This window comes from Oncorhynchus mykiss, chromosome 3 (assembly GCF_057628025.1).
Source record: "Oncorhynchus mykiss isolate SJ-2025 chromosome 3, ASM5762802v1, whole genome shotgun sequence".
NCBI classification, from domain to species: domain Eukaryota; kingdom Metazoa; phylum Chordata; class Actinopteri; order Salmoniformes; family Salmonidae; genus Oncorhynchus; species Oncorhynchus mykiss.
This window is the reverse complement of record NC_143024.1, coordinates 17,382,104-17,405,508: the sequence shown is the minus strand read 5'-3', so window position 1 is coordinate 17,405,508 and position 23,405 is coordinate 17,382,104. Positions and strand designations below refer to the sequence as shown.

The following is a 23,405-nucleotide window of genomic DNA, read 5'->3' as shown; positions in this document are numbered from 1 at the left end:
TCTGTTCTTTCCTGTTGGTTCTCAGACTCTCTCCTCTCTGTTCTTTCCTGTTGGTTCTCAGACTCTCTCCTCAATCTTCTCCTCTCTGTTCTTTCCTATTGGTTCTCAGACTCTCTCCTCTCTGTTCTTTCCTGTTGGTTCTCAGACTCTCTCCTCTCTCTTCTCCTCTCTGTTCTTTCCTGTTGGTTCTCAGACTCTCTCCTCTCTGTTCTTTCCTGTTGGTTCTCAGACTCTCTCCTCTCTGTTCTTTCCTGTTGGTTCTCAGACTCTCCCCTCTCTGTTCTTTCTTGTTGGTTCTCAGACTCTCTCCTCTCTCTCTTCTCTGTTCTTTCCTGTTGGTTCTCAGACTCTCTCCTCTCTCTTCTCCTCTCTGTTATTTCCTGTTGGTTCTCAGACTCTCTCCTCTCTGTTCTTTCCTATTGGTTCTCAGACTCTGTCCTCTCTCTTCTCTGTTCTTTCCTATTGGTTCTCAGACTCTCTCCTCTCTCTTCTCTGTTCTTTCCAATTGGTTCTCAGACTCTCTCCTCTCTGTTATTTCCTGTTGGTTCTCAGACTCTCTCCCCTCTCATCTCCTCTCTGTTCTTTCCTATTGGTTCTCAGACTCTCTCCTCTCTGTTCTTTCCTATTGGTTCTGAGACTCTCTCCTCTCTGTTCTTTCCTGTTGGTTCTCAGACTCTCTCCTCTCTGTTCTTTCCTGTTGGTTCTCAGACTCTCTCCTCTCTCTTCACCTCTCTGTTCTTTCCTATTGGTTCTCAGACTCTCTCCTCTCTCTTCTCCTCTCTGTTCTTTCCTGTTGGTTCTCAGACTCTCTCCTCTCTGTTCATTCCTGTTGCTTCTCAGACTCTCTCCTTTCTCTTCTCCTCTCTGTTCTTTCCTGTTGGTTCTCACTCTCTCCTCTCTCTTCTCTGTTCTTTCCTATTGGTTCTCAGACTCTCTCCTCTGTTCTTTCCTATTGGTTCTCAGACTCTCTCCTCTCTCTTCTCTGTTCTTTCCAATTGGTTCTCAGACTCTCTCCTCTCTGTTCTTTCCTGTTGGTTCTCAGACTCTCTCCTCTCTCATATCCTCTCTGTTCTTTCCTATTGGTTCTCAGACTCTCTCCTCTCTGTTCTTTCCTATTGGTTCTGAGACTCTCTCCTCTCTGTTCTTTCCTGTTGGTTCTCAGACTCTCTCCTCTATCTTCTCCTCTCTGTTCTTTCCTATTGGTTCTGAGACTCTCTCCTCTCTGTTCTTTCTTGTTGGTTCTCAGACTCTCTCCTCTCTCTCTTCTCTGTTCTTTCCTGTTGGTCCTCAGACTCTCTCCTCTCCCTTCTGCTCTCTGTTCTTTCCTATTGGTTCTCAGACTCTCTCCTCTCTCTCTCTCCTCTCTGTGCTTTCCTGTTGGTTCTCAGACTCTCTCCTCTCTGTTCTTTCCTGTTGGTTCTCACACTCTATCCTCTCTCTTCTCCTCTCTGTTCTTTCCTATTGGTTCTCAGACTCTCTCCTCTCTGTTCTTTCCTGTTGGTTCTCAGACTCTCTCCTCTCTGTTCTTTCCTGTTGGTTCTCAGACTCTCTCCTCAATCTTCTCCTCTCTGTTCTTTCCTATTGGTTCTCAGACTCTCTCCTCTCTGTTCTTTCCTGTTGGTTCTCACTCTCTCCTCTCTCTTCTCCTCTCTGTTCTTTCCTATTGGTTCTGAGACTCTCTCCTCTCTGTTCTTTCCTGTTGGTTCTCACTCTCTCCTCTCTCTTCTCTGTTCTTTCCTATTGGTTCTCAGACTCTCTCCTCTCTGTTCTTTCCTGTTGGTTCTCAGACTCTCTCCTCTCTCTTCTCCTCTCTGTTCTTTCCTGTTGGATCTCAGACTCTCTCCTCTCTGTTCTGTCCTGTTGGTTCTCAGACTCTCTCTTCTCCTCTCTGTTCTTTCCTATTGGTTGTCAGACTCTCTCCTCTCTGTTCTTTCCTGTTGGTTCTCAGACGAACTCCTCTCTCTTCTCCTCTCTGTTCTTTCCCATTGGTTCTCAGACTCTCTCCTCTCTGTTCTTTCCTGTTGGTTCTCAGACTCTCTCCTCTCTCTTCTCCTCTCTGTTATTTCCTATTGGTTCTCAGACTCTCTCCTCTCTGTTCTTTCCTGTTGGTTCTCAGACTCTCTCCTCTCTGTTCTTTCCTGTTGGTTCTCAGACTCTCTCCTCTCTGTTCTTTCCTGTTGGTTCTCAGACTCTCTCCTCTCTGTTCTTTCCTGTTGGTTCTCAGACTCTCTCCTCTCTGTTCTTTCCTGTTGGTTCTCAGACTCTCCCCTCTCTGTTCTTTCTTGTTGGTTCTCAGACTCTCTCCTCTCTCTCTTCTCTGTTCTTTCCTGTTGGTTATCAGACTCTCTCCTCTCTCTTCTCCTCTCTGTTATTTCCTGTTGGTTCTCAGACTCTCTCCTCTCTGTTCTTTCCTATTGGTTCTCAGACTCTGTCCTCTCTCTTCTCTGTTCTTTCCTATTGGTTCTCAGACTCTCTCCTCTGTTCTTTCATATTGGTTCTCAGACTCTCTCCTCTCTCCTCTCTGTTCTTTCCTATTGGTTCTGAGACTCTCTCCTCTCTGTTCTTTCCTGTTGGTTCTCAGACTCTCTCCTCTCTCTTCTCCTCTCTGTTCTTTCCTGTTGGTTCTCAGACTCTCTCCTCTCTGTTATTTCCTGTTGGTTCTCACACTCTCTCCTCTCTCTTCTCCTCTCTGTTCTTTCCTATTGGTTCTCAGACTCTCTCCTCTCTGTTCTTTCCTGTTGGTTCTGAGACTCTCTCCTCTCTGTTCTTTCCTGTTGGTTCTCAGACTCTCTCCTCTCTCTTCTCCTCTCTGTTCTTTCCTATTGGTTCTGAGACTCTCTCCTCTCTGTTCTTTCCTGTTGGTTCTCAGACTCTCTCCTCTCTCTTCTCTTCTCTGTTCTTTCCTGTTGGTTCTCACACTCTCCTCTCTCTTCTCCTCTCTGTTCTTTCCTGTTGGTTCTCAGACTCTCTCCTCTCTCTTCTCCTCTTTGTTCTTTCCTATTGGTTCTCAGACTCTCTCCTCTCTGTTCTTTCCTGTTGGTTCTCACACTCTCTCCTCTCTCTTCTCCTCTCTGTTCTTTCCTATTGGTTCTCAGACTCTCTTCTCTCTCTTTCCTCTCTGTTCTTTCCTATTGGTTCTCAGACTCTCTCCTCTCTCATCTCCTCTCTGTTCTTTCCTATTGGTTCTCAGACTCTCGCCTCTCTGTTCTTTCCTGTTGGTTCTGAGACTCTCTCCTCTCTGTTCTTTCCTGTTGGTTCTCACACTCTCCTCTCTCTTCTCCTCTCTGTTCTTTCCTATTGGTTCTGAGACTCTCTCCTCTCTGTTCTTTCCTGTTGGTTCTCAGACTCTCTCCTCTCTCTTCTCCTCTCTGTTCTTTCCTATTGGTTCTCAGACTCTCTCCTCTCTGTTCTTTCCTTTTGGTTCTCAGACTCTCTCCTCTCTCTTCTCCTCTCTGTTCTTTCCTGTTGGTTCTCAGACTCTCTCCTCTCTGTTCTTTCCTGTTGGTTCTCAGACTCTCTCCTCTCTGTTCTTTCCTATTGGTTCTCAGACTCTCTCCTCTCTCTTTCCTCTCTGTTATTTCCTATTGGTTCAGACTCTCTCCTCTCTGTTCTTTCTTGTTGGTTCTCAGACTCTCTCCTCTCTCTCTTCTCTGTTCTTTCCTGTTGGTTATCAGACTCTCTCCTCTCTCTTCTGCTCTCTGTTCTTTCCTATTGGTTCTCAGACTCTCTCCTCTCTCTCTCTCCTCTCTGTGCTTTCCTGTTGGTTCTCACACTCTATCCTCTCTCTTCTCCTCTCTGTTCTTTCCTATTGGTTCTCAGACTCTCTCCTCTCTGTTCTTTATTGTTGGTTCTCAGACTCTCTCCTCTCTCTTCTCCTCTCTGTTCTTTCCTGTTGGACCTCAGACTCTCTCCTCTCTGTTCTTTCCTTTTGGTTCTCAGACTCTCTCCTCTCTCTTCTCCTCTCTGTTCTTTCCTGTTGGTTCTCAGACTCTCTCCTCTCTGTTCTTTCCTGTTGGTTCTCAGACTCTCTCCTCTCTGTTCTTTCCTATTGGTTCTCAGACTCTCTCCTCTCTCTTTCCTCTCTGTTATTTCCTATTGGTTCAGACTCTCTCCTCTCTGTTCTTTCTTGTTGGATCTCAGACTCTCTCCTCTCTCTCTTCTCTGTTCTTTCCTGTTGGTTCTCAGACTCTCTCCTCTCCCTTCTGCTCTCTGTTCTTTCCTATTGGTTCTCAGACTCTCTCCTCTCTCTCTCTCCTCTCTGTGCTTTCCTGTTGGTTCTCAGACTCTCTCCTCTCTGTTCTTTCCTGTTGGTTCTCACACTCTATCCTCTCTCTTCTCCTCTCTGTTCTTTCCTATTGGTTCTCAGACTCTCTCCTCTCTGTTCTTTCCTGTTGGTTCTCAGACTCTCTCCTCTCTTCTCCTCTCTGTTCTTTCCTATTGCTTGTCAGACTCTCTCCTCTCTCTTCTCCTCTCTGTTCTTTCCTATTGCTTGTCAGACTCTCTCCTCTCTGTTCTTTCCTGTTGGTTCTCAGACTCTCTCCTCTCTGTTCTTTCCTGTTGGTTCTCAGACTCTCTCCTCTCTGTTCTTTCCTATTGGTTCTCAGACTCTCTCCTCTCTCTTTCCTCTCTGTTCTTTCCTATTGGTTCTCAGACTCTCTCCTCTCTGTTCTTTCCTATTGGTTCTCAGACTCTCTCCTCTCTCTCTCCTCTCTGATCTTTCCTGTTGGTTCTCAGACTCTCTCCTCTCTCTTCTCCTTTCTGTTCTTTCCTATTGGTTGTCAGACTCTCTCCTCTCTGTTCTTTCTTGTTGGTTCTCAGACTCTCTCCTCTCTCTCTTCTCTGTTCTTTCCTGTTGGTTCTCAGACTCTCTCCTCTCTCTTCTGCTCTCTGTTCTTTCCTATTGGTTCTCAGACTCTCTCCTCTCTCTCTCTCCTCTCTGTTCTTTCCTGTTGGTTCTCAGACTCTCTCCTCTCTTCTCCTTTCTGTTCTTTCCAATTGGTTGTCAGACTCTCTCATCTCTGTTCTTTCTTGTTGGTTCTCAGACTCTCTCCTCTCTCTCTTCTCTGTTCTTTCCTGTTGGTTCTCAGACTCTCTCCTCTCTCTTCTGCTTTCTGTTCTTTCCTATTGGTTCTCAGACTCTCTCCTCTCTCTCTCTCCTCTCTGTTCTTTCCTGTTGGTTCTCAGACTCTCTCTTCTCTCCTCTCCTCTCTGTTCTTTCCTGTTGGTTCTCAGACTCTCTCCTCTCTGTTCTTTCCTGTTTGTTCTCAGACTCTCTCCTCTCTGTTCTTTCCTGTTGGTTCTCACTGTCTCCTCTCTGTTCTTTCCTATTGGTTCTCAGACTCTCTTCTCTCTCTCTCCTCTCTGTTCTTTCCTATTGGTTCTCAGACTCTCTCCTCTCTGTTCTTTCTTGTTGGTTCTCAGACTCTCTCTTCTCTCTTCTCCTCTCTGTTCTTTCCTGTTGGTTCTCAGACTCTCTCCTCACTATTCTTTCCTGTTGGTTCTCAGACTCTCTCCTCTCTGTTCTTTCCTGTTGGTTCTCAGACTGTCTCCTCTCTGTTCTTTCCTATTGGTTCTCAGACTCTCTTCTCTCTCTCCTCTCTGTTCTTTCCTATTGGTTCTCAGACTCTCTCCTCTATGTTCTTTCCTGGTAGTTCTCAGACTCTCTCCTCTCTGTTCTTTCTTGTTGGTTCTCAGACTCTCTCCTCTCTTCTCTGTTTTTTCCTGTTGGTTCTCAGACTCTCTCCTCTCTCTTCTCCTCTCTGTTCTTTCCTATTGGTTCTCAGACTCTCTCCTCTCTGTTCTTTCCTGTTGGTTCTCAGACTCTCTCCTCTCTGTTCTTTCCTGTTGGTTCTCAGACTCTCTCCTCTCTCATCTCCTCTCTGTTCTTTCCTATTGGTTCTCAGACTCTCTCCTCTCTGTTCTTTCCTATTGGTTCTGAGACTCTCTCCTCTCTGTTCTTTCCTGTTGGTTCTCAGACTCTCTCCTCTCTCTTCTCCCCTCTGTTCTTTTCTATTGGTTCTGAGACTCTCTCCTCTCGGTTCTTTCCTGTTGGTTCTCAGACTCTCTCCTCTCTGTTCTTTCCTGTTGGTTCTCAGACTCTCTCCTCTCTGTTCTTTCCTGTTGGTTCTCAGACTCTCTCCTCTCTCTTCTGCTCTCTGTTCTTTCCTATTGGTTCTCAGACTCTCTCCTCTCTCTCTTCTCTCTGTTCTTTCCTGTGGGTTCTCAGACTCTCTCCTCTCTTCTCCTTTCTGTTCTTTCCTATTGGTTGTCAGACTCTCTCCTCTCTGTTCTTTCCTGTTGGTTCTCAGACTCTCATCTCTGTTCTTTCCTATTGGTTCTCAGACTCTCTCCTCTCTCTCTTTCCTCTCTGTTCTTTCCTATTGGTTCTCAGACTCTCTCCTCTCTGTTCTTTCCTGTTGGTTCTCAGACTCTCTCCTCTCTGTTCTTTTCTGTTGGTTCTCAGACTCTCTCCTCTCTGTTCTTTCCTGTTGGTTCTCAGACTCTCTCCTCTCTCTTCTGCTCTCTGTTCTTTCCTATTGGTTCTCAGACTCTCTCCTCTCTCTCTCCTCTCTGTTCTTTCCTGTTGGTTCTCAGACTCTCTCCTCTCTGTTCTTTCCTATTGGTTCTCAGACTCTCTCCTCTCTCTTCTCCTCTCTGTTCTTTCCTGTTGGTTCTCAGACTCTCCTCCTCTCTGTTCTTTCCTGTTGGTTCTCAGACTCTCTCCTCTCTGTTCTTTCCTATTGGTTCTCAGACTCTCTCCTCTCTCTTCTCTTATCCTCTCTGTTCTTTCCTATTGATTCTCAGACTCTCTCCTCTCTGTTCTTTCCTGTTGGTTCTCAGACTCTCTCCTCTCTGTTCTTTCCTGTTGGTTCTCAGACTCTCATCTCTGTTCTTTCCTGTTGGTTCTCAGACTCTCTCCTCTCTGTTCTTTCCTGTTGGTTCTCAGATTCTCTCCTCTCTCTTCTCCTCTCTGTTCTTTCCTGTTGGTTCTCAGACTCTCTCCTCTCTCTTCTCTGTTCTTTCCTATTGGTTGACAGACTCTCTCCTCTCTCTTCTCCTCTCTGTTCTTTCCTGTTGGTTCTCAGACTCTCTCTTCTCCTCTCTGTTCATTCCTGTTGGTTCTCAGACTCTCTCCTCTCTGTTCTTTCCTGTTGGTTCTCAGACTCTCTCCTCTCTCTTCTCCTCTCTGTTCTTTCCTGTTGGTTCTCAGACTCTCTACTCTCTCTTCTCTGTTCTTTCCTATTGGTTGACAGACTCTCTCCTCTCTCTTCTCCTCTCTGTTCTTTCCTGTTGGTTCTCAGACTCTCTCTTCTCCTCTCTGTTCATTCCTGTTGGTTCTCAGACTCTCTCCTCTCTGTTCTTTCCTATTGCTTCTCAGACTCTCTCCCCTCTCTTTCCTCTCTGTTCTTTCCTATTGGTTCTCAGACTCTCTCCTCTCTGTTCTTTCCTGTTGGTTCTCAGACTCTCTCCCCTCTCTTTCCCCTCTGTTCTTTCCTGTTGGTTCTCAGACTCTCTCCTCTCTGTTCTTTCCTGTTGGTTCTCAGACTCTCTCCTCTCTGTTCTTTCCTGTTGGTTCTCAGACTCTCTCCTCTCTCTTCTCCTCTCTGTTCTTTCCTGTTGGTTCCCAGACTCTCTCCTCTCTTCTTTCCTATTGGTTCTCAGACTCTCTCCTCTCTCTTCTCCTCTCTGTTCTTTTCTGTTGGTTCTCAGACTCTCTCTCCTCTTCTTTCCTATTGGTTCTCAGACTCTCTCCTCTCTCTTCTCCTCTCTGTTCTTTCCTGTTGGTTCTCAGACTCTCTCCTCTCTCTTCTCCTCTCTGTTCATTCCTGTTGGTTCTCAGACTCTCTGTTCTTTCCTATTGCTTCTCAGACTCTCTCCCCTCTCTTTCCTCTCTGTTCTTTCCTATTGGTTCTCAGGCTCTCTCCTCTATGTTCTTTCCTGTTGGTTCTCAGATTCTCTCCTCTCTCTTCTCTTCTCTGTTCTTTACTGTTGGTTCTCAGACTCTCTCCTCTCTCTTCTCTGTTCTGACTCTCTCCTATCTAATCCTTCCAGCCTCATCGTTTGACAGATCTATCTGCTGACTGAGCATGCATGTGAGAGTATGTGTAAGTTTTGAGAAAGTGTGTATGTATATATGTGTGTGCACATGCAAATGTGTGTCCATGTAGGCCTGTGTGTGTATGGGTGTGTGTGTGAGTGTGTGTGTACATATGGTCTATCCTCCCTATTCTCAGTCCAATTAGATCAGTAATCCCAGAAGTCTTTCCCTGTCTCAGCTAGATATTGATCAGGTGTCAGAGAGAGAGGACTCCCATCACCCCACACACATTAGAATTGGAGTGTGTGTGTGTGTGTTAGAGTGTGTGAGCACCCTCCTCCGCCCCTCCAGCCACCGCTCCTCACCTGCCCTGACAGCAACCCCCCACAAGGTTAATAAACACTTTCTATAGAGATATTACTGCTCAAACAGCCCAGTCTTATTTCATTTTCTAGATTTAGATATATTTTTTAGAAACTCAGTCTCAATTTACTGTTTACTGAGTTAGAATAGTAGAATACACAAGGTGACATTTTGAAACTTGGTTGTGCATCAGCAGTTATTCTCTTGTTATATCAGTCACTGATAGTCACTCAATTAGCCAAGTCAGCTAAAACATTTTATATGGTAAGTTAGTCTTGTGGCCAGCTATCTAAACCTGATATCATGGTGGAATTACTGACCGGGGGAAATTAGCTTTAAAACAGAACATGTTTCTCTCTGCCCCATGGCAAAATTTGTAGAATTGCAGGAAATGAACTCTGAAGTTTTCACTGTCAAGACGGGGGTGTTTATAAATCAAATCAAATCAAATCAAATTTTATTTGGTTATAATGTTTAGCTCACAAAGTACAGCATTTCGCTCAGATTTTTTGTGGCCCCCACCCTCATCAAATTTGCAGATCCCCTTGTCTAGTTCTTAACAGCCGCCCTGAGGGTGTCTGTCTGCCACCACTGGGTGGCACTACCTTTTCACCTAAGCTTCCAGTATGTGATATATACTGAGTATACCAAACATTACGAACACCTTCCTAAAATTGAGTTGCCCCAATCTATGTCTCAATTGTCTCAAGGCTTAAAAATCCTTCTTTAACCTGTCTCCTCCTCTTCATCTACACGGACAGAAGTGGATTTAACAAGTGACATCAATAAGGGATCATAGCTTTCACCTGGACTCACCTGGTCAGTCTTATGTCATGGAAAGAGCAGGTGTTCTTAATGTTTTGTATAGTCAGTGTAGAGAGGCTCTAGAATACCCTGGAGTCAGGATTCTAAAGGATCAATTAGTGTTCTACAGGTTAACTCAGTGTTCTAATGGTTCCACTACTGTTCTAGTGTTTCCTTTAGTGTTCTACAGCTTAACTCAATGTTCTGGTGGTTACAATATTGTTCTAGTGGTTCCTTTAGTGGTTCCAGGGTGACTCAATGTTCTGATAGTTCCACTACTGTTCTAGTGTTTCCTATAGTGAATCCAGGTTAACTCAGTGTTATGATGGTTCCACTACTGTTCTATTGTTTCCTTTGGTGTTCTAAAGGTTAACTCAATGTTCTGATGGTTCCACTACTGTTCTAGTGTTTCCTTTAGTGGTTCCAGGTTGACTAAATGTTCTGATGGTTCCACTACTGTTCTAGTGTTTCCTTTAGTGTTCTACAGGTTAACTCAATGTTCTGATGGTTCCACTACTGTTCTAGTGTTTCCTTTAGTGTTCTACAGGTTAACTCAATGTTCTGATGGTTCCACTACCGTTCTAGTGTTTCCTTTAGCGGTTCCAGGTTGACTCAGTGTTCTGATGGATCCACTACTGTTCTAGTGTTTCCTTTAGTGTTCTACAGGTTAACTCAATGTTCTGATGGTTCCACTACTGTTCTAGTGTTTCCTTTAGTGTTCTACAGGTTAACTCAATGTTCTGATGGTTCCAATATTGTTCTAGTGGTTCCTTTAGTGGTTCCAGGTTAACTCACTGTTCTGATGGTTCCACTACTGTTCTAGTGTTTCCTTTAGTGGTTCCAGGTTAACTCAGTGTTCTGATGGTTCCACTACTGTTCTAGTGGTTCCTTTAGTGGTTCCAGGTTAACTCACTGTTCTGATAGTTCCACTACTGTTCTAGTGGTTCCTTTAGTGGTTCCAGGTTAACTCACTGTTCTGATGGTTCCACTACTGTTCTAGTGTTTCCTTTAGTGGTTCCAGGTTAACTCAGTGTTCTGATGGTTCCACTACTGTTCTAGTGGTTCCAGGTTAACTCAGTGTTCTGATGTTTCCAATATTGTTCTAGTGGTTCCTTTAGTGGTTCCAGGTTAACTCACTGTTCTGATGGTTCCACTACTGTTCTAGTGTTTCCTTTAGTGGTTCCAGCGTGACTCAATGTTCTGATAGATCCACTACTGTTCTAGTGTTTCCTATAGTGAATCCAGGTTAACTCAGTGTTCTGATGGTTCCACTACTGTTCTAGTGTTTCCTTTGGTGTTCTAAAGGTTAACTCAATGTTCTGATGGTTCCACTACTGTTCTAGTGTTTCCTTTAGTGGTTCCAGGTTGACTAAATGTTCTGATGGTTCCACTACTGTTCTAGTGTTTCCTTTAGTGTTCTACAGGTTAACTCAATGTTCTGATGGTTCCACTACTGTTCTAGTGTTTCTTTTAGTGTTCTATAGGTTAACTCAATGTTCTGATGGTTCCACTACCGTTCTAGTGTTTCCTTTAGCGGTTCCAGGTTGACTCAGTGTTCTGATGGTTCCAATATTGTTCTAGTGGTTCCTTTAGTGGTTCCAGGTTAACTCAGTGTTCTGATGGTTCCACTACCGTTCTAGTGTTTCCTTTAGTATTCTACAGGTTAACTCAATGTTCTGATGGTTCCAATATTGTTCTAGTGGTTCCTTTAGTGGTTCCAGGTTAACTCAGTGTTCTGATGGTTCCACTACTGTTCTAGTAGTTCCTTTAGTGGTTCCAGGTTAACTCAGTGTTCTGATGGTTCCACTACTGTTCTAGTGTTTCCTTTAGTATTCTACAGGTTAACTCAATGTTCTGATGGTTCCACTACTGTTCTAGTGTTACCGTTAGTGTTCTACAGGTTAACTCAATGTTCTGATGGTTCCACTACTGTTCTAGTGGTTCCTTTAGTGGTTCCAGGTTAACTCAGTGTTCTGATGGTTCCAATATTGTTCTAGTGGTTCCTTTAGTGGTTCCAGGTTAACTCAGTGTTCTGATGGTTCCACTACTGTTCTAGTGTTTCCTTTGGTGTTCTAAAGGTTAACTCAATGTTCTGATGGTTCCACTACTGTTCTAGTGTTTCCTTTAGTGGTTCCAGGTTGACTAAATGTTCTGATGGTTCCACTACTGTTCTAGTGTTTCCTTTAGTGGTTCCAGGTTGACTAAATGTTCTGATGGTTTCACTACTGTTCTAGTGTTTCCTTTAGTGTTCTACAGGTTAACTCAATGTTCTGATGGTTCCACTACCGTTCTAGTGTTTCCTTTAGCGGTTCCAGGTTGACTCAGTGTTCTGATGGATCCACTACTGTTCTAGTGTTTCCTTTAATGTTCTACAGGTTAACTCAATGTTCTGATGGTTCCACTACTGTTCTAGTGTTTCCTTTAGTATTCTACAGGTCAACTCAGTGTTCTGATGGTTCCACTACTGTTCTAGTGTTACCTTTAGTGTTCTACAGGTTAACTCAATGTTCTGATGGTTCCACTACTGTTCTAGTGTTTCCTTTAGTATTCTACAGGTCAACTCAGTGTTCTGATGGTTCCACTACTGTTCTAGTGTTACCTTTAGTGTTCTACAGGTTAACTCAATGTTCTTATGGTTCCACTACTGTTCTAGTGTTTCCTTTAGTGGTTCCAGGTTGACTAAATGTTCTGATTGTTCCAATATTGTTCTAGTGGTTCCTTTAGTGGTTCCAGGTTAACTCAGTATTCTGATGGTTCCACTACTGTTCTAGTGGTTCCTTTAGTGGTTCCAGGTTAACTCAGTGTTCTGATGGTTCCACTACTGTTCTAGTGTTTCCTTCAGGGTTCTACAGGTTAACTCAATGTTCTGATGGTTCCAATACTGTTCCGGTGTTCCCTTTAGTGGTTCCAGGTTAACTCAGTGTTCTGATGGTTCCACTACTGTTCTAGTGTTTTCTTTAGTGTTCTACAGGTTAACTCAATGTTCAGATTGTTCCACTACTCTTCTGGTGTTTCCTTTAGTGGTTACAGGTTGACTCAGTGTTCTGATGGTTCCACTACTGTTCTAGTGTTTCCTTTAGTGTTCACAGGTTGACTCAGTGTTCTGACGGTTCCACTACTGTTCTAGTGTTTCCTTTAGTGGTTCCAGGTTAACTCAATGATCTGATGGTTCCACTACTGTTCTAGTGTTTCCTTTAGTGGTTCCAGGTTACCTCAGTGTTCTGATGGTTCCACTACTGTTCTAGTGTTTCCTTTAGTGGTTCCAGGTTAACTCAGTGTTCTGATGGTTCCACTACTGTTCTAGTGTTTCCTTTAGTGGTGCCAGGTTGACTCAGTGTTCTGATGTTTCCACTACTGTTCTAGTGTTTCCTTAAGTGTTCTACAGGTTAACTCAGTGTTCTGATGGCTCCACTACTATTCTAGTGTTTCCTTTAGTGTTCTACAGGTTAACTCAGTGTTCTGATGGTTCCACTACTGTTCTAGTGTTTCCTTTAGTGGTTCCAGGTTAACTCAGTGTTCTGATGGTTCCACAACTGTTCTAGTGTTTCCTTTAGTGTTCTACAGATTAACTCAATGTTCTGATGGTTCCACTACTGTTCTAGTGTTTCCTTTAGTGTTCTACAGGTTAACTCAGTGTTCTGATGGTTCCACTACTGTTCTAGTGTTTCCTAGAGTGTTTTACAGGTTAACTCAATGTTATGATGGTTCCACTACTGTTCTAGTGTTTCCTTTAGTGTTCTACAGGTCAACTCAATGTTCTGATGGTTCCACTACTGTTCTAGTGTTTCCTTTAGTGTTCTAAAGGTTAACTCAGTGTTCTGATGGTTCCACTACTGGTCTAGTTTTTCCTTTAGTGTTCTAAAGGTTAACTCGATGTTCTGATGGTTCCACTACTGTTCTAGTGTTTCCTTTAGTGTTTTACAGGTTGACTCAGTGTTCTGATGGTTCAACTACTGTTCTAGTGTTTCCTCTAATGTTCTACAGGTTACCTCAGTGTTCTGATGTTTCCACTACTGTTCAAGTGTTTACATTAGTGTTCTAAAGGTTAACTCAATGTTCTGATGGTTCCACTACTGTTCTAGTGTTTCCTTTAGTGTTCTACAGGTCAACTCAATGTTCTGGTGGTTCCACTGCTGTTCTAGTGCTTCCTTTAATGTTCTACAGGTTAACTCAGTGTTCTGATGGTTCCACTACTGATCTAGTTGTTCCTTTAGTGGTTCCAGGTTAACTCAGTGTTCTGATGGTTCCACTACTGTTCTAGTGTTTCCTTTGGTGTTCTAAAGGTTAACTCAATGTTCTGATGGTTCCACTACTGTTCTAGTGTTTCCTTTAGTGGTTCCAGGTTGACTAAATGTTCTGATGGTTCCACTACTGTTCTAGTGTTTCCTTTAGTGGTTCCAGGTTGACTAAATGTTCTGATGGTTTCACTACTGTTCTAGTGTTTCCTTTAGTGTTCTACAGGTTAACTCAATGTTCTGATGGTTCCACTACCGTTCTAGTGTTTCCTTTAGCGGTTCCAGGTTGACTCAGTGTTCTGATGGATCCACTACTGTTCTAGTGTTTCCTTTAATGTTCTACAGGTTAACTCAATGTTCTGATGGTTCCACTACTGTTCTAGTGTTTCCTTTAGTATTCTACAGGTCAACTCAGTGTTCTGATGGTTCCACTACTGTTCTAGTGTTACCTTTAGTGTTCTACAGGTTAACTCAATGTTCTGATGGTTCCACTACTGTTCTAGTGTTTCCTTTAGTATTCTACAGGTCAACTCAGTGTTCTGATGGTTCCACTACTGTTCTAGTGTTACCTTTAGTGTTCTACAGGTTAACTCAATGTTCTTATGGTTCCACTACTGTTCTAGTGTTTCCTTTAGTGGTTCCAGGTTGACTAAATGTTCTGATGGTTCCACTACTGTTCTAGTGTTTCCTTTAGTGTTCTACAGGGTAACTCAATGTTCTGATGGTTCTACTACTGTTCTAGTGTTTCCTTTAGTATTCTACAGGTTAACTCAATGCTCTGATTGTTCCAATATTGTTCTAGTGGTTCCTTTAGTGGTTCCAGGTTAACTCAGTATTCTGATGGTTCCACTACTGTTCTAGTGGTTCCTTTAGTGGTTCCAGGTTAACTCAGTGTTCTGATGGTTCCACTACTGTTCTAGTGTTTCCTTCAGGGTTCTACAGGTTAACTCAATGTTCTGATGGTTCCAATACTGTTCCGGTGTTCCCTTTAGTGGTTCCAGGTTAACTCAGTGTTCTGATGGTTCCACTACTGTTCTAGTGTTTTCTTTAGTGTTCTACAGGTTAACTCAATGTTCAGATTGTTCCACTACTCTTCTGGTGTTTCCTTTAGTGGTTACAGGTTGACTCAGTGTTCTGATGGTTCCACTACTGTTCTAGTGTTTCCTTTAGTGTTCACAGGTTGACTCAGTGTTCTGATGGTTCCACTACTGTTCTAGTGTTTCCTTTAGTGGTTCCAGGTTAACTCAGTGTTCTGATGGTTCCACTACTGTTCTAGTGTTTCCTTTAGTGGTGCCAGGTTGACTCAGTGTTCTGATGTTTCCACTACTGTTCTAGTGTTTCCTTAAGTGTTCTACAGGTTAACTCAGTGTTCTGATGGCTCCACTACTATTCTAGTGTTTCCTTTAGTGTTCTACAGGTTAACTCAGTGTTCTGATGGTTCCACTACTGTTCTAGTGTTTCCTTTAGTGGTTCCAGGTTAACTCAGTGTTCTGATGGTTCCACGACTGTTCTAGTGTTTCCTTTAGTGTTCTACAGATTAACTCAATGTTCTGATGGTTCCACTACTGTTCTAGTGTTTCCTTTAGTGTTCTACAGGTTAACTCAGTGTTCTGATGGTTCCACTACTGTTCTAGTGTTTCCTATAGTGTTTTACAGGTTAACTCAATGTTATGATGGTTCCACTACTGTTCTACTGTTTCCTAGAGTGTTTTACAGGTTAACTCAATGTTATGATGGTTCCACTACTGTTCTAGTGTTTCCTAGAGTGTTTTACAGGTTAACTCAATGTTATGATGGTTCCACTACTGTTCTAGTGTTTCCTAGAGTGTTTTACAGGTTAACTCAATGTTATGATGGTTCCACTACTGTTCTAGTGTTTCCTTTAGTGTTCTACAGGTCAACTCAATGTTCTGATGGTTCCACTACTGTTCTAGTGTTTCCTTTAGTGTTCTAAAGGTTAACTCAGTGTTCTGATGGTTCCACTACTGGTCTAGTTTTTCCTTTAGTGTTCTCGGTTAACTCGATGTTCTGATGGTTCCACTACTGTTCTAGTGTTTCCTTTAGTGTTTTACAGGTTGACTCAGTGTTCTGATGGTTCAACTACTGTTCTAGTGTTTCCTCTAATGTTCTACAGGTTACCTCAGTGTTCTGATGTTTCCACTACTGTTCAAGTGTTTACATTAGTGTTCTAAAGGTTAACTCAATGTTCTGATGGTTCCACTACTGTTCTAGTGTTTCCTTTAGTGTTCTACAGGTCAACTCAATGTTCTGGTGGTTCCACTGCTGTTCTAGTGCTTCCTTTAATGTTCTACAGGTTAACTCAGTGTTCTGATGGTTCCACTACTGATCTAGTTTTTCCTTTAGTTCTACAGGTTAACTCAATGTTCTGATGGTTCCACTACTGTTCTAGCGGTTCCTTTAGTGGTTCCAGGTTAACTCAGTGTTCTGATGGTTCCAATATTGTTCTAGTGGTTCCTTTAGTGGTTCCAGGTTAACTCAGTGTTCTGATGGTTCCACTACTGTTCTAGTGCTTCCTTTAGTGGTTCCAGGTTGACTAAATGTTCTGATGGTTTCACTACTGTTCTAGTGTTTCCTTTAGTGTTCTACAGGTTAACTCAATGTTCTGATGGTTCCACTACCGTTCTAGTGTTTCCTTTAGCGGTTCCAGGTTGACTCAGTGTTCTGATGGATCCACTACTGTTCTAGTGTTACCTTTAGTGTTCTACAGGTTAACTCAATGTTCTGATGGTTCTACTACTGTTCTAGTGTTTCCTTTAGTATTCTACAGGTTAACTCAATGTTCTGATGGTTCCACTACTGTTCTAGTGTTTCCTTTAGTGTTCTACAGGTTAACTCAGTGTTCTGATGGTTCCACTACTGTTCCAGTTTTTCTTTTAGTGTTCTACAGGTTAACTCAATGTTCTGATGGTTCCACTACTGTTCTAGTCTTTCCTTTAGTGTTCTACAGGTTAACTCAATAATCTGATGGTTCCACTACAGTTCTAGTGTTTCCTTTAGTGTTCCACAGGTTAACTCAATGTTCTGATGGTTCCACTACTGTTCTAGTGTTTCCTTTAGTGTTCTACAGGTCAACTCAGTGTTCTGATGGTTCCACTACTGTTCTAGTGTTTCCTTTAGTGTTCTACAGGTCAACTCAGTGTTCTGATGGTTCCACAACTGTTCTAGTGTTTCCTCTAATGTTCTACAGGTTACCTCAGTGTTCTAGTGTTTCCTTTAGTGGTTCCAGGTTGACTCAGTGTTCTGATGTTTCCACTACTGTTCAAGTGTTTCCATTAGTGTTCTAAAGGTTAACTCAATTTTCTGATGGTTCCACTACTGTTCTAGTGTTTCCTTCAGGGTTCTACAGGTTAAATCAATGTTCTGATGGTTCCAAAACTGTTCTAGTGTTCCCTTTAGTGGTTCAAGGTTAACTCAGTGTTCTGATGGTTCTACTACTGTTCTAGTGTTTCCTTTAGTGTTTTACCGGTTAATTCAATGTTCTGATGGTTCCACTATTATTCTAGTGTTTGCTTTAGTGTTCTACAGGTTGACTCAGTGTTCTGATGGTTCCACTACTGTTCTAGTGTTTCCTTTAGTGTTCTACAGGTTAACTCAATGTTCTGATGGTTCCACTACTGTTCTAGTGTTTCCTTTAGAGGTTCCCGGTTGACTCAATGTTCTGATGGTTCCACTACTGTTCTAGTGTTTCCTTTAGTGTTGTTCTACAGGTCAACTCAATGTTCTGATGGTTCCACTGCTGTTCTAGTGTTTCCTTTAGTGTTCTACAGGTTAACTCAGTGTTCTGATGGTTCCACTACTGTTCTAGTGTTTCCTTTAGTGGTTCCAGGTTGACTCAGTGTTCTGATGGTTCCACTACTGTTCTAGTGTTTCCTTTAGTGTTCTACAGGTTACATCAGTGTTCTGATGGTACCACTACTGTTCAAGTGTTTCCAATAGTGTTCTAAAGGTTAACTCAATTTTCTGATGGTTCCACTACTGTTCTAGTGTTTCCTTTAGTGGTTCCAGGTTAACTCAATGTTCTGATGGTTCCAGTACTGTTCTAGTGTTTCCTTTAGTGGTTCCAGGTTAACTCAGTGTTCTGATGGTTCCACAACTGTTTGAGTGATTCCTTTAGTGTTTTACCGGTTAACTCAATGTTCTGATGGTTCCACTAGTGTTCTACAGGTTAACTCAGTGTTCTGATGGTTCCACTACTGTTCTAGTGTTTCCTTTAGTGTTCTACAGGTTAACTCAATGTTATGATGGTTCCACTACTGTTCTAGTGTTTCCTTTAGTGTTCTACAGGTTACATCAGTGTTCTGATGGTACCACTACTGTTCAAGTGTTTCCAATAGTGTTCTAAAGGTTAACTCAATTTTCTGATGGTTCCACTACTGTTCTAGTGTTTCCTTTAGTGGTTCCAGGTTAACTCAATGTTCTGATGGTTCCAGTACTGTTCTAGTGTTTCCTTTAGTGGTTCCAGGTTAACTCAGTGTTCTGATGGTTCCACAACTGTTTGAGTGATTCCTTTAGTGTTTTACCGGTTAACTCAATGTTCTGATGGTTCCACTAGTGTTCTACAGGTTAACTCAGTGTTCTGATGGTTCCACTACTGTTCTAGTGTTTCCTTTAGTGTTCTACAGGTTAACTCAATGTTATGATGGTTCCACTACTGTTCTAGTGTTTCCTTTAGTGTTCTACAGGTTAACTCAATGTTCTGATGGTTCCACTACCGTTCTAGTGTTTCCTTTAGTGTTTTACAGGTTGACTCAGTGTTCTGATGGTTCAACTACTGTTCTAGTGTTTCCTCTAATGTTCTACAGGTTACCTCAGTGTTCTGATGTTTCCACTACTGTTCAAGTGTTTACATTAGTGTTCTAAAGGTTAACTCAATGTTCTGATGGTTCCACTACTGTTCTAGTGTTTCCTTTAGTGTTCTACAGGTCAACTCAATGTTCTGGTGGTTCCACTGCTGTTCTAGTGCTTCCTTTAATGTTCTACAGGTTAACTCAGTGTTCTGATGGTTCCACTACTGATCTAGTTTTTCCTTTAGTTCTACAGGTTAACTCAATGTTCTGATGGTTCCACTACTGTTCTAGCGGTTCCTTTAGTGGTTCCAGGTTAACTCAGTGTTCTGATGGTTCCAATATTGTTCTAGTGGTTCCTTTAGTGGTTCCAGGTTAACTCAGTGTTCTGATGGTTCCACTACTGTTCTAGTGCTTCCTTTAGTGGTTCCAGGTTGACTAAATGTTCTGATGGTTTCACTACTGTTCTAGTGTTTCCTTTAGTGTTCTACAGGTTAACTCAATGTTCTGATGGTTCCACTACCGTTCTAGTGTTTCCTTTAGCGGTTCCAGGTTGACTCAGTGTTCTGATGGATCCACTACTGTTCTAGTGTTACCTTTAGTGTTCTACAGGTTAACTCAATGTTCTGATGGTTCTACTACTGTTCTAGTGTTTCCTTTAGTATTCTACAGGTTAACTCAATGTTCTGATGGTTCCACTACTGTTCTAGTGTTTCCTTTAGTGTTCTACAGGTTAACTCAATGTTCTGATGGTTCCACTACTGTTCTAGTGTTTCCTTTAGTGTTCTACAGGTTAACTCAGTGTTCTGATGGTTCCACTACTGTTCCAGTTTTTCTTTTAGTGTTCTACAGGTTAACTCAATGTTCTGATGGTTCCACTACTGTTCTAGTCTTTCCTTTAGTGTTCTACAGGTTAACTCAATAATCTGATGGTTCCACTACAGTTCTAGTGTTTCCTTTAGTGTTCCACAGGTTAACTCAATGTTCTGATGGTTCCACTACTGTTCTAGTGTTTCCTTTAGTGTTCTACAGGTCAACTCAGTGTTCTGATGGTTCCACTACTGTTCTAGTGTTTCCTTTAGTGGTTCCAGGTTAACTCAGTGTTCTGATGGTTCCACAACTGTTCTACTGTTTCCTTTAGTGGTTACAGGTTAACTCAGAGTTATGATGGTTCCACTACTGTTCTAGTGTTTCCTTTAGTGTTCTACAGGTTAACTCAATATTCTGATGGTTCCACTACTGTTCTAGTGTTTCCTTTAGTGGTGCCAGGTTGACTCAGTGTTCTGATGTTTCCACTACTGTTCTAGTGTTTCCTCTAATGTTCTACAGGTTACCTCAGTGTTCTGATGGTTCCACTACTGTTCTAGTGTTTCCTTTAGTGGTTCCAGGTTGACTCAGTGTTCTGATGTTTCCACTACTGTTCAAGTGTTTCCATTAGTGTTCTAAAGGTTAACTCAATTTTCTGATGGTTCCACTACTGTTCTAGTGTTTCCTTCAGGGTTCTACAGGTTAAATCAATGTTCTGATGGTTCCAAAACTGTTCTAGTGTTCCCTTTAGTGGTTCAAGGTTAACTCAGTGTTCTGATGGTTCCACTACTGTTCTAGTGTTTCCTTTAGTGTTTTACCGGTTAATTCAATGTTCTGATGGTTCCACTATTATTCTAGTGTTTGCTTTAGTGTTCTACAGGTTGACTCAGTGTTCTGATGGTTCCACTACTGTTCTAGTGTTTCCTTTAGTGTTCTACAGGTTAACTCAATGTTCTGATGGTTCCACTACTGTTCTAGTGTTTCCTTTAGTGTTCTACAGGTTAACTCAATGTTCTGATGGTTCCACTACTGTTCTAGTGTTTCCTTTAGAGGTTCCCGGTTGACTCAATGTTCTGATGGTTTCACTACTGTTCTAGTGTTTCCTTTAGTGTTGTTCTACAGGTCAACTCAATGTTCTGATGGTTCCACTGCTGTTCTAGTGTTTCCTTTAGTGTTCTACAGGTTAACTCAGTGTTCTGATGGTTCCACTACTGTTCTAGTGTTTCCTTTAGTGGTTCCAGGTTGACTCAGTGTTCTGATGGTTCCACTACTGTTCTAGTGTTTCCTTTAGTGTTCTACAGGTTACATCAGTGTTCTGATGGTACCACTACTGTTCAAGTGTTTCCAATAGTGTTCTAAAGGTTAACTCAATTTTCTGATGGTTCCACTACTGTTCTAGTGTTTCCTTTAGTGGTTCCAGGTTAACTCAATGTTCTGATGGTTCCAGTACTGTTCTAGTGTTTCCTTTAGTGGTTCCAGGTTAACTCAGTGTTCTGATGGTTCCACAACTGTTTGAGTGATTCCTTTAGTGTTTTACCGGTTAACTCAATGTTCTGATGGTTCCACTAGTGTTCTACAGGTTAACTCAGTGTTCTGATGGTTCCACTACTGTTCTAGTGTTTCCTTTAGTGTTCTACAGGTTAACTCAATGTTATGATGGTTCCACTACTGTTCTAGTGTTTCCTTTAGTGTTCTACAGGTTACATCAGTGTTCTGATGGTACCACTACTGTTCAAGTGTTTCCAATAGTGTTCTAAAGGTTAACTCAATTTTCTGATGGTTCCACTACTGTTCTAGTGTTTCCTTTAGTGGTTCCAGGTTAACTCAATGTTCTGATGGTTCCAGTACTGTTCTAGTGTTTCCTTTAGTGGTTCCAGGTTAACTCAGTGTTCTGATGGTTCCACAACTGTTTGAGTGATTCCTTTAGTGTTTTACCGGTTAACTCAATGTTCTGATGGTTCCACTAGTGTTCTACAGGTTAACTCAGTGTTCTGATGGTTCCACTACTGTTCTAGTGTTTCCTTTAGTGTTCTACAGGTTAACTCAATGTTATGATGGTTCCACTACTGTTCTAGTGTTTCCTTTAGTGTTCTACAGGTTAACTCAATGTTCTGATGGTTCCACTACCGTTCTAGTGTTTCCTTTAGTGTTTTACAGGTTGACTCAGTGTTCTGATGGTTCAACTACTGTTCTAGTGTTTCCTCTAATGTTCTACAGGTTACCTCAGTGTTCTGATGTTTCCACTACTGTTCAAGTGTTTACATTAGTGTTCTAAAGGTTAACTCAATGTTCTGATGGTTCCACTACTGTTCTAGTGTTTCCTTTAGTGTTCTACAGGTCAACTCAATGTTCTGGTGGTTCCACTGCTGTTCTAGTGCTTCCTTTAATGTTCTACAGGTTAACTCAGTGTTCTGATGGTTCCACTACTGATCTAGTTTTTCCTTTAGTTCTACAGGTTAACTCAATGTTCTGATGGTTCCACTACTGTTCTAGCGGTTCCTTTAGTGGTTCCAGGTTAACTCAGTGTTCTGATGGTTCCAATATTGTTCTAGTGGTTCCTTTAGTGGTTCCAGGTTAACTCAGTGTTCTGATGGTTCCACTACTGTTCTAGTGCTTCCTTTAGTGGTTCCAGGTTGACTAAATGTTCTGATGGTTTCACTACTGTTCTAGTGTTTCCTTTAGTGTTCTACAGGTTAACTCAATGTTCTGATGGTTCCACTACCGTTCTAGTGTTTCCTTTAGCGGTTCCAGGTTGACTCAGTGTTCTGATGGATCCACTACTGTTCTAGTGTTACCTTTAGTGTTCTACAGGTTAACTCAATGTTCTGATGGTTCTACTACTGTTCTAGTGTTTCCTTTAGTATTCTACAGGTTAACTCAATGTTCTGATGGTTCCACTACTGTTCTAGTGTTTCCTTTAGTGTTCTACAGGTTAACTCAATGTTCTGATGGTTCCACTACTGTTCTAGTGTTTCCTTTAGTGTTCTACAGGTTAACTCAGTGTTCTGATGGTTCCACTACTGTTCCAGTTTTTCTTTTAGTGTTCTACAGGTTAACTCAATGTTCTGATGGTTCCACTACTGTTCTAGTCTTTCCTTTAGTGTTCTACAGGTTAACTCAATAATCTGATGGTTCCACTACAGTTCTAGTGTTTCCTTTAGTGTTCCACAGGTTAACTCAATGTTCTGATGGTTCCACTACTGTTCTAGTGTTTCCTTTAGTGTTCTACAGGTCAACTCAGTGTTCTGATGGTTCCACTACTGTTCTAGTGTTTCCTTTAGTGGTTCCAGGTTAACTCAGTGTTCTGATGGTTCCACAACTGTTCTACTGTTTCCTTTAGTGGTTACAGGTTAACTCAGAGTTATGATGGTTCCACTACTGTTCTAGTGTTTCCTTTAGTGTTCTACAGGTTAACTCAATATTCTGATGGTTCCACTACTGTTCTAGTGTTTCCTTTAGTGGTGCCAGGTTGACTCAGTGTTCTGATGTTTCCACTACTGTTCTAGTGTTTCCTCTAATGTTCTACAGGTTACCTCAGTGTTCTGATGGTTCCACTACTGTTCTAGTGTTTCCTTTAGTGGTTCCAGGTTGACTCAGTGTTCTGATGTTTCCACTACTGTTCAAGTGTTTCCATTAGTGTTCTAAAGGTTAACTCAATTTTCTGATGGTTCCACTACTGTTCTAGTGTTTCCTTCAGGGTTCTACAGGTTAAATCAATGTTCTGATGGTTCCAAAACTGTTCTAGTGTTCCCTTTAGTGGTTCAAGGTTAACTCAGTGTTCTGATGGTTCCACTACTGTTCTAGTGTTTCCTTTAGTGTTTTACCGGTTAATTCAATGTTCTGATGGTTCCACTATTATTCTAGTGTTTGCTTTAGTGTTCTACAGGTTGACTCAGTGTTCTGATGGTTCCACTACTGTTCTAGTGTTTCCTTTAGTGTTCTACAGGTTAACTCAATGTTCTGATGGTTCCACTACTGTTCTAGTGTTTCCTTTAGTGTTCTACAGGTTAACTCAATGTTCTGATGGTTCCACTACTGTTCTAGTGTTTCCTTTAGAGGTTCCCGGTTGACTCAATGTTCTGATGGTTTCACTACTGTTCTAGTGTTTCCTTTAGTGTTGTTCTACAGGTCAACTCAATGTTCTGATGGTTCCACTGCTGTTCTAGTGTTTCCTTTAGTGTTCTACAGGTTAACTCAGTGTTCTGATGGTTCCACTACTGTTCTAGTGTTTCCTTTAGTGGTTCCAGGTTGACTCAGTGTTCTGATGGTTCCACTACTGTTCTAGTGTTTCCTTTAGTGTTCTACAGGTTACATCAGTGTTCTGATGGTACCACTACTGTTCAAGTGTTTCCA

At 42.1% G+C, this 23,405-nt stretch overlaps 1 protein-coding gene across 5 annotated transcripts in view; it reads right to left on the bottom strand.

The window, feature by feature from the left end:
• The window catches only part of LOC110534148 (inversin), a 60,220-nt gene that overhangs the window by 26,390 nt on the left and 10,425 nt on the right, over positions 1-23,405 (bottom strand). The gene's annotated exons all lie outside the window — the stretch shown is intronic.